We start from the raw sequence: 9,405 nt of genomic DNA, 5'->3' as shown, positions 1-9,405 counted from the left end.
ATCAATAATGACTTTAACATGCTCTATAAGAAGAAAACTTTCATGCAGTGAATTCAGGCAGTAGCCTGTAGAGCATTTTCACAGCTGGAAGGCAGAACATGCACTGTGCTGTGACGTTGCTCCCTTTACTTCTTTAAACAACGGCAACATTTCCACCGAGTGGAAGCATTTTTCTCACTAGAGGCCCTGATAAGTAATTTATGAGTGGTTGTGATAATGATGAAGTGTTGTAATGTGTTCACACTGCACAGGTGTGGTAGGATATCGTTCTAATTCCCATTTTTACTAAATGTAACTGTAACTGCAATCCAATTACATCTTTTTTTCTATATCTGTAATGGTTTGTAGTTACCTTTTTTTTATCCTGATTAAATAACTAAGTTACATGAACGCTTGTCTGCGTGATTGGAAATTTTTGACTGACAACAGAAATGGAAAAATATGTAAATAAGAAACCTTAAAGGTCCAGTGTGTAACATTTAGAAGGATCTATGGGCAAGAATGAAATATAATATTCATAGTTATGTTTTCATTAGTGTATAAGAATGTTTGTGTTTTTGTTACCTTACCTAGAGAACAGAAGCCCGGAATGGACAGACAAAACACTGACTCTAGATTGATGTTTTTTTGCACGTTTTGCTGCCACTGTAGTTTCTCCTTCGCACTCGGAAGGGGGAGGATGAAGTAGTCTGCTGATATTATCTCTAGTTTTCTTACTGTCAACAGTTCCTATGAAAAGACCAAAACCAACCATGGACAGATCCCAGTAAGGGTCTATCAAAGCTTGATTTATCTTCTTCCTCTGTGTCACAGAGCTCCATCGTTGTCCACAAACTATTAAAAACACATCAGTGAGTCACACTGTTGCACTGGCTGACACGTTCCTTCAATACCTTGAACACACTGTGGTTTATTTTGACTCAATCCCACACACATCGTCCTGCTTGCCCTAAATACTCACTGGAGCACCAAATGTGGATGATAGTGATGCAAATTCCGTTTCTTTTTAGTGATCCAGATCTTTGGGCTCCACAATGGCTCTTAATTTGACCTACGATGTGTGCAGTGCTTGTATACAGTATAACTTAAATTATTCAGTGTAATTAGGCTAAACTTTATCATTTCCAGAATATCATAGTTTTACATTATGCTTGGTAGAAAAACATTAAATAATGTACAAACTTCAAACCTTATTACATGTTTATTGACCGCTTTATTTATATTGAACTATGTTTTGTATGTTGGCAACCAGACTCACCATCCTTGTGTCTTAATGTTATTACAATGGATTGTATTCAACAAATCTGTTATAGGATCAACTTATTATTCTATTTTTATTAAGTTATTTAAAACAAAAAAGAAAGAAATCTGCTCTCAGACGGAGCCGGCTCATAGACCAGTGCTGTAAATAGTCCCCAACAAATGCTTCCTCTGGTCTGTTTGATAAAAACTAGAGTGAGCAGCTGTTTTTTCTTTTCTTTATTGTATTTTACAGAAAGGCAGATAATAAGATGTATAACACTGACAAACAAACATAATCTGAACAATTATAAATCTAAGGAGGAAAAAACAATCAGATAAAAACAGTCAAAACAGAAAATACATGTAGAAACCTAAAATATATATATAATTCATATAAAAAGGGAACCATAGGAAACCAGCCCCATCAGCAGATAGATCTGTTCATTATGCCATCCATCATTTTATGTTATTTTCAAGGAAATCATAGAAATCATTCCAGCTTTTCCACAACTTATCAAGTTTTTTTTTAATAATCTTACCTTTCCAAGAGAAAAGGAAATTCTTAATTTCAGCTACTGTAATTCCACAGATTGTTCTTTTCTTCCAAGAACATGCAATATGCCGTTACACATCTAAGAAACAGATATTAAGTAGGAACCTTACATCGTTTAGAGTCTAAGCCTGCCAGCCTTATTCTTAAACCAGTTGAGAACCAGCAGAGTACCGTTTTGTTGTCTGCCAACCAGAACAGAAGATATTCAACAATTTTCCTATTATATAGTCATAATAGGGCGAAGATCTTTACCAAAACAACCCCGAAAACAGCACCATGTAAACAGCACCATGTGAGCAGCATTTCCAGGTCGAGCCAGCTTAGTGTGGACCTAGTCTTATTTTCTACTCTCCTCCAGCCACATAAAGCTGTGAAAGGAAATAAAAAGTGAAAAGAAAGTGAAATGGAGTGAAAGGAAATAAAAAGTCCTGTACAAGATGGACGGACGTCAAATATGACAAGGCACATGTGCCGGTCAAAGAGCAGAGAAAATAACAACAGGCAGAGATTGCATCAGACTGAGGGGCGATGGTGGATGTGGCAGATGAAAAGTAGAAAGAGAAACAAATCAGGAAACAGATGTAATTGATGGACTTTTCTTGGCCCATTAAAAGGCCTACTGTAGAAAACATAATGTCTTGCACACATTAGTCTGGCAAAGTCTTAAGAGGCTCAGTTTTCACAGTGAGATTTCAGTCTTGATGGAGCTTGGCAGCTGGATGCCGTTCCAATCAGAGAGCCACAGGGAGCGGTGAGTGGCGAAGTTAACGACAACCTGATTAACAGCTAGTTAAACTGGGCGTTGTAGAGCTAAAATTAAGCGGGATTGAACAGCTGCATGACCTATTTCTTGCCTGAAATGGAGACTGTCCTCAGCAGAGGAACGAAAAACCGGCATTGATTGTTCAACTGTGTTTTACTTTGCTTAACATTAATGAATATTTCTCTCCTCTTGAAATAGCAAAAGGAAAAGTTAGAACGGTGCAAAAAAGGAATAATCTGTTGAGAGCAGATACTTACCAATTGCAAGGCAATTTTATAAACCCCGTTTCCTACACAGAGGTACATTTAAGGTTAAAATTTGAAATAATAGAATTATAAAAAGAGGTAAAATGAAGGTAAAATAATAATGAATAAAAACAGCAAAGGCACAATAATAATAAGTCCTTGGGTTTTAAAACTACTGCGGTAAAAGCACTTGAGAATAACAACGTTTTCAGTCTGGATTTAGACACCCTGGATTTAAACACCCTGAAACACCCTCACAGGCCGTCTGAGCAGCACGTGGTGTCTGTGTCTCCCATACGCGTGGCGTTCACACTGAGAGCGTGCCAGCTGCATGGCTGCTGCAGAGCTGCTGCTGCCAGCCCTGTTTCCCTTTACACTATTCCCTGTATTTTTTTTATTTGAAATTTTCATATCATTGAATTAACAATGCCATATGTGGAGTTTAAATGTAAAAGGGAAGAGAGGTAACCAGAAAGCACGTGTGTTTTGTTTAAATAAAAGTTTACTACAGTGCTTTTACTTTGAAAAGGAAGTTTAAACTGTAGTGAAATATGTTGATATGACTACCAACTGGTCCTTTCACTGTGCCCTTTTGCTGGGAGATGTGGGCGGAGAAAATAGGCAAGACCTCGACTCTCTAGTATAGCACCACTGCAGATGCAGCTGAGATGCGCGTGAATCTGTTAACATGGGTGCCGAAATAAAAGACAAGACATTCTGCCACGCACACGCCACGCACACACGGGCTGTATGAACAAGCTGTAAAGCTCAGTTCAGATCAAAGAACGTTGCAAGGGAAGTTCCAGCAGTGTGAACTGGTTGTCTCAGCTTTACTCCAGCCGGCTGATGGCGTTGTGTGCAACTCAGCTAATCTCCAGTAGCTGGTTTTAGAACAATGTAAGGCACGACACCTGTTTCAACAGCCAATCAGCTGGTTGGAATGGCAGGAATTTCGGACGGAGGAAAGAGAGGATCACCTCATCAATTTGTTTCAAAACAAGCCTTACACTTTACCCATGCACCCATGGACGACTCCAAATTCTCAACCCTCTCATTTTATTGAGAGTTTCATCAATAAAATGCAGCAGTAGCAAGAAGCTCACCATCACTTTCCTTAAAAATCATATCCAGCTACACAAAAGCCTGAAAAGCCGTCAGTCAGAACGGAAGTACAGAGAGTTGTTGTTATGGAGACAACACACTGTCTCATGTAGTTGCTTTGGTGTGAACTGGCAGGTTTCAGAAGGTTGCAGACCGACGTATTGCCAGTAGTTGTAAGTTTTAACTTGTCTGGTTGTGAATCTTTAGTCTGAACATCAGGCAGCTGGTTCCAGCACTGTGCTGCATCATAATGACTAAAAGCCCCTTCTCCTTTGACCCTCAGCACCGCTGGCACTCCACTGCCAGAGAGACCCAGAGGTCTCAAAGGGTTATATAGCTCGAGCATATCAGATATGCATTCAGGGCCAACTCCATGTATAGTCTGATAAATAAGTAATACAACTTTAAAATCAATTTTGTGGCTTACTGCCAACCGATGTAGAGGCTTACAGTGTGATTTGGGCTGTTCTTTTAGTTTTGGTCAGAGTTGCAAGTGCCTAACTTTAACTTTTAGCTATCTATAACTATCTATTTAGTTAACTTTTACACGACTGTTGGGTTGGAGTCGAGTAAAACACAGAGGTTCCTAACCTGCTCTTCAGTTTGCACAGCGTTGTCCTTCAGGTGAAAAGCAACCTTGAGCCTTTCATATTTGCACCTGAATAAAAAACCTCTGTTTTGTCTGTATTTAGTTTCAGGTGATTTTTCAGACATCCAATTATTTATTTCCTCAATGCATTTGCATAGTAATAGTAATATAATAGCCAATAAGACTGTAGTCATTTGGTGACAGAGCTAGGTAAATTTGAGTGTCATCAGCATAACTGTGATAAGCAAGGTTGATAGTCTGAAGGCCAAGCGGGAGCATGTACACGTTTAACAGAAGGAGGTCCTTAGACTTGTAGACTTGGTCTGTGAGGCAGCTTAGAGAAGTTGTAGGTTACTGTAGTAGCTCCAAAACTCTGCAGAAAGTAGTGCATTCAGTGATTTAATGGAAAATGGAGGATTTTCACAGTCTAAATGAATGCTGTAGACTTTAGACCCTGGTACACTGGACACAAAACATCTGGCTTTTGTCATCAGTGGGAAAGAGTACTGTGGGGATGGGCGATTATTTGTGTGCTGAGGAAACCCCGTCTGTAGCGCGACCTGCTACAAGTACAATCAGAATTCATTCCCAGGTCAAATGACTCTGCAGTAGTCACGGGTATTTATCGGCTCCAGCTCCGATTGGCAGTGATGGAAACATGACTGCCAGGCGGACACGCTCATTTTCAGCCCTTCTCTGGCGTGATGCTGACACACGTTAAAGTTGTACATTATTTACTGTTTTTTTATAGTCTATGGGAACACAAGTTAAACATCATCAACAACAACAAAGAAAGCTTTGTATTTTATTGGCTCTTCATATGTTTTGTATGTAAAGTGTTTAACGTGTAAAGCTAAAGCTTTACTAGCAGTACTGAAGCTGCCAAATATTTTTTTGTGCAGTAAAAAGTAAATTTCACTCTGAAATAGTAGAGAAGTATAAAGTGGCATTATAGGAAAATAGTAGGGTACATGTACTGCTATAATAAGTATCATTTCCTAATTAAACAGTGTATAAATTCGAGCTCTATGTTCTACATGTAGTTGAGTTCTTTCTCGCTCTCTCGCTCAGGACTTACGGTACGTTTGACTGTGTGTCTCAGTTCTGAAGGCCAATTTCTACATGCAGTTTAGCTTTGGTGCTTTTCTAACTATAGCATTGACCCGATGAAGGACGTATTTAGTCATCAGAAGTCTGGATCTTAAGTTATCAGAGAAACAAAGCCGCCAGAGATGAGGTAAGTTAGCTGATCAGCTCGCTCCGGCAGGCCCTCCGGAGCGTCCGCGTTTGTCGTCAACAGGTGTGGGGAGAATAGCAGTGATTTGTAAGGTGAACCTGCTTTATTAGTTGTTTTGAGTGGTTTGATAAGGTTCGGAGCCGGGGCTCTTCTCCGTTTTTGGGAGCCGAGGAGGACACCTTGTCGGACTATTTGGGGCTCAGGTAGAAACTCGCTGGTGACCATGAACACTGGAAGAATCCTAACCGGGAGAAGCGCTGACTGTGCAATGACAACAATTGTGGTGAAGATGCCATCCCATGATTCCACGCTACTGAGAGACCCCTAAGCAGCAAAAATAATATACAGTACGTTCAAGTACTGTGTGTATATGTACTTAGTTCCATACCTTTGAGCTGAAGAGCAAAAAGTCAGTTTCAACATGTCTGCTGCTGGAACTGCAAATGGATGAGATGTATCTGAGCATCAAAGTGTGGATTTTCCCTTGATGGGACTCAAAATGTTGAATATGTAGATCGTGTCTTCACATCCCTCGGTACACTCCCATCCCTCCCCCCTCCCCCCTCCTCCTTTCCTCAGGTCTGTTGGCTGAGCTCAAGTGTTATTCCTCCTCTCCAACATTTACACATGCAACTCCATCCCTCTCAACCTCCTTCAATCTGCTCATCCTCTACTCTTTTTTTTTTTGCGCCTGAAGCACCTGCAGGGAGAAGGTGGTGGCGTGGTGAAATGTTAAAATATAACCATAAAATTAATGGGTCCTGGTCTTAAAATCAAGATGTGCTTTGATGACTTGCCTGGGGGAGAACTGTAATAAAGACTTGACTAGATCATGTAGAGAGAAAAATGAACGTGTGGATCAGGCTCTTCTGGATTTTGAGGATTTTTAATCATATTTTCAAACACAATTATTCTCCAATATAATATGTTCATTCTAACATTTTTTTTTTTTTTTTTTACCATAGATGGGTTAGTAAGATTAGACGTCTATAAGAGTACGACTTTGAAATAAAGAAAATAACAGTTTCAGACCCTACTCAGGTCACTCCTTTCCTCCATTAGCCATCTAAATTCGTATGTTTTCTCTTTATGTGCACTAGATGATGGCACATAGCTCCTAGTAACTGACCATAAATTGTATGCATGCATTGTGGGATACTTTGAGTCCAATATATTGGAGAATAATATATAATAATTATCACAGACAACACGACAAAATGGCAGCATATAGTGGACTATATGTGGTTAGTGAACATTTTTTGACAGTTAAAAAGCACTAAAGCTGTTATTTGGAAAATTTTGTTGTACTAAGGCCCACAACTATTAATTATTTTCAGTACCAATTAATCATTTTGTCCATAAAATGTTAGAAAATGGTAAAACAAGTTCACACAATCCAAAACCCAAATATATTCAATTAAAAACTATATAAAACAGAGAAAAGGACCAATGATGTTTGATAATTAATCAGTTTTCAGGAAATGCAGTGAGAGAAAGAGAAGGGAATGAGAACAAAGGTCGGAATTAAACCAGGAACGTTGCAGTGATGGTTAACCTGTATGGCCACCAATACAAAATACCAACCAACAATCTGTAGCTTCAGTTTAAACCTGTGAATCCCAAAAGATAATCAGAAATCTCTTGTAGAATAAACAAAAGCCAAAGAAAACAACACTGTGATTTCTTAGAAGCAGCTGATATATGATTTCTAATAAAAGCTGCCAGTATCGGTCTGATGTATCTGTCCGACCCTCCTCCTCCTCTCATCCTTGAGCTGCAGCAGCTCGGACTGGAAGAGTAAGAGCTGCTGAAATTTTTATTTAGCAGATGAATACACCTATTATATACCTCCCCCAACGTACTCATGCATGCATGTTTACACTCAAACACACACATACACAAACTCCCACATGTGCTGTTGTGAGTGGTGGGAACCCAGAGCAATTAAAAGCAAGAAAGATCCACACTGGGTGTGTGTTTTTTCCGTCATACTGCCAGTTTTTATTTCTTGTACTTGCGTGTGCAGTGACAGTGTGCGTCCCCACAGTGCCAGGCCTCTCTTATCAGTATGCCATGTGCACTTCCTCTCTAAACATGGCCAAAGCTTTTGGGAGCCGTGAAGCTTCACTGATAAGATAACAGACAAAGCCTTCTCTCTTTAAGGAAGGCGTGAAATAGAAAATAGGAGATCCCTCTTTGTGGAATTAGATGGAAAGAATAGCTGGAGAAGAGCAAAGAGGAATCATATGTTTGGAAAATGAGTTTTAAGGAAGAGGGTCAGATATGAGCCATGAAGGTTAGGGGAGGAAGGAATTCATTTTTAGTGTAGGAATAAAAGAATACACACAAACACACACTCACACAGCTGCCACTTCTGGTGTGTTAGGTGAAGATGATCTGCAGAGCATATTTAAATACTTTGCCATGGCAACAGGCTCTATGATTAGGGGCAAATAGGCAAAACTGCTGCAGCACTTGAGATTGAGATGATACAAATTAAGGGAACTCTGGACGGTTGCCAAGGAGACGAAATAGGCAGAGAGGTTAAAGTCCAACCTAAACACACCTTAAAGCTATTTTAGTGACAGCAGAGCAGAGAGTGGGTGGGGGGAAGGGAGGACGGAGCAAGGGGAGAGGAGGAGGGGGGGTTTCTGACAGTCGAGCTCCACAAATAATCACTAGACCTGCCGAGGTGTGTGATCAGAGTTCAAAATCCCTCCATATGTGTGTGTGTGTGTGTGTGTTGACTTGTGGTTGTGTGTGCCTTTCATTGTTCAGTGGTTTCATGTGTCCCAGCGGCCTCTCACACCTCTGCTCGGCGAAATCACAAAAGAAAAAGAAAAGGCCTTTAATCCAGTTGAATTTCATGCATTTTCTTTATTGTTCCTTCGTGGATTCATTTCCATTTTAAAAGCCCAAATACTGCTTGTTTCCCAGCACATGACATGATCATCTGGCAACAAATTCATCAATAACGACAAAAGTGACATTATGGCTTTGTGACAACAGCGGGCCTCACAGGTTTACAGTGTTCAGATGCTTCTTCAGTGTTTAAAGGTGCCAAACCGGGGACAAAGCCCCGTGTGAAACATACAATGTGTGTCAGAGGGTTTGTTCAAAAGGTCCCACACTATCTAGATTTTATTTACCGGGATATTTTAGAGGTTCAGAGAGAGTTCAGTTTTCCACTCTGTCTCAACTGTAGGTGAGCAATAGCTTTACTTTTAACCAAACAATGTTTCAAGCCAAATTCAAGTTTCTGAAATCGCCTTTGAAGCGGAAATGTCTCGATAAGACGTTGGTGATATATGACACCTGAGTCAGCTGCACACGCTGAATGAAGACTGTGAGATGTGTTTGAAAGCTCTGGAAACTCATCAGTGGACCTTTTGATCTCAGATTGTCTGTACCGTACTGTGAACTTACTCAGTTTAAAAATATTATATATATATATATATAAAAAATGCATCATGTAGACCAGTGGTCCCCCAACCTTTTTCCTTAAGCTCCTATCACTGAGTTAACTGACGAACCGAGTACGTGATGTATTTTATGTATATTTCATATTCTATTCAATGTATAACAATAACAGTAGAGAACAGCTGATAAACTGTACAATGAACACAAACAGTGAACACAATAACTGCAGGAAGTTTGTGTAAACGAGAGATTTGG

Source organism: Morone saxatilis, unplaced genomic scaffold (genome assembly GCF_004916995.1).
Source record: "Morone saxatilis isolate NCDOM2014 unplaced genomic scaffold, NCSU_SB_2.0 Contig17, whole genome shotgun sequence".
Classification (NCBI taxonomy): Eukaryota; Metazoa; Chordata; class Actinopteri; family Moronidae; genus Morone; species Morone saxatilis.
Note: the sequence above shows the minus strand (reverse complement) of the source record.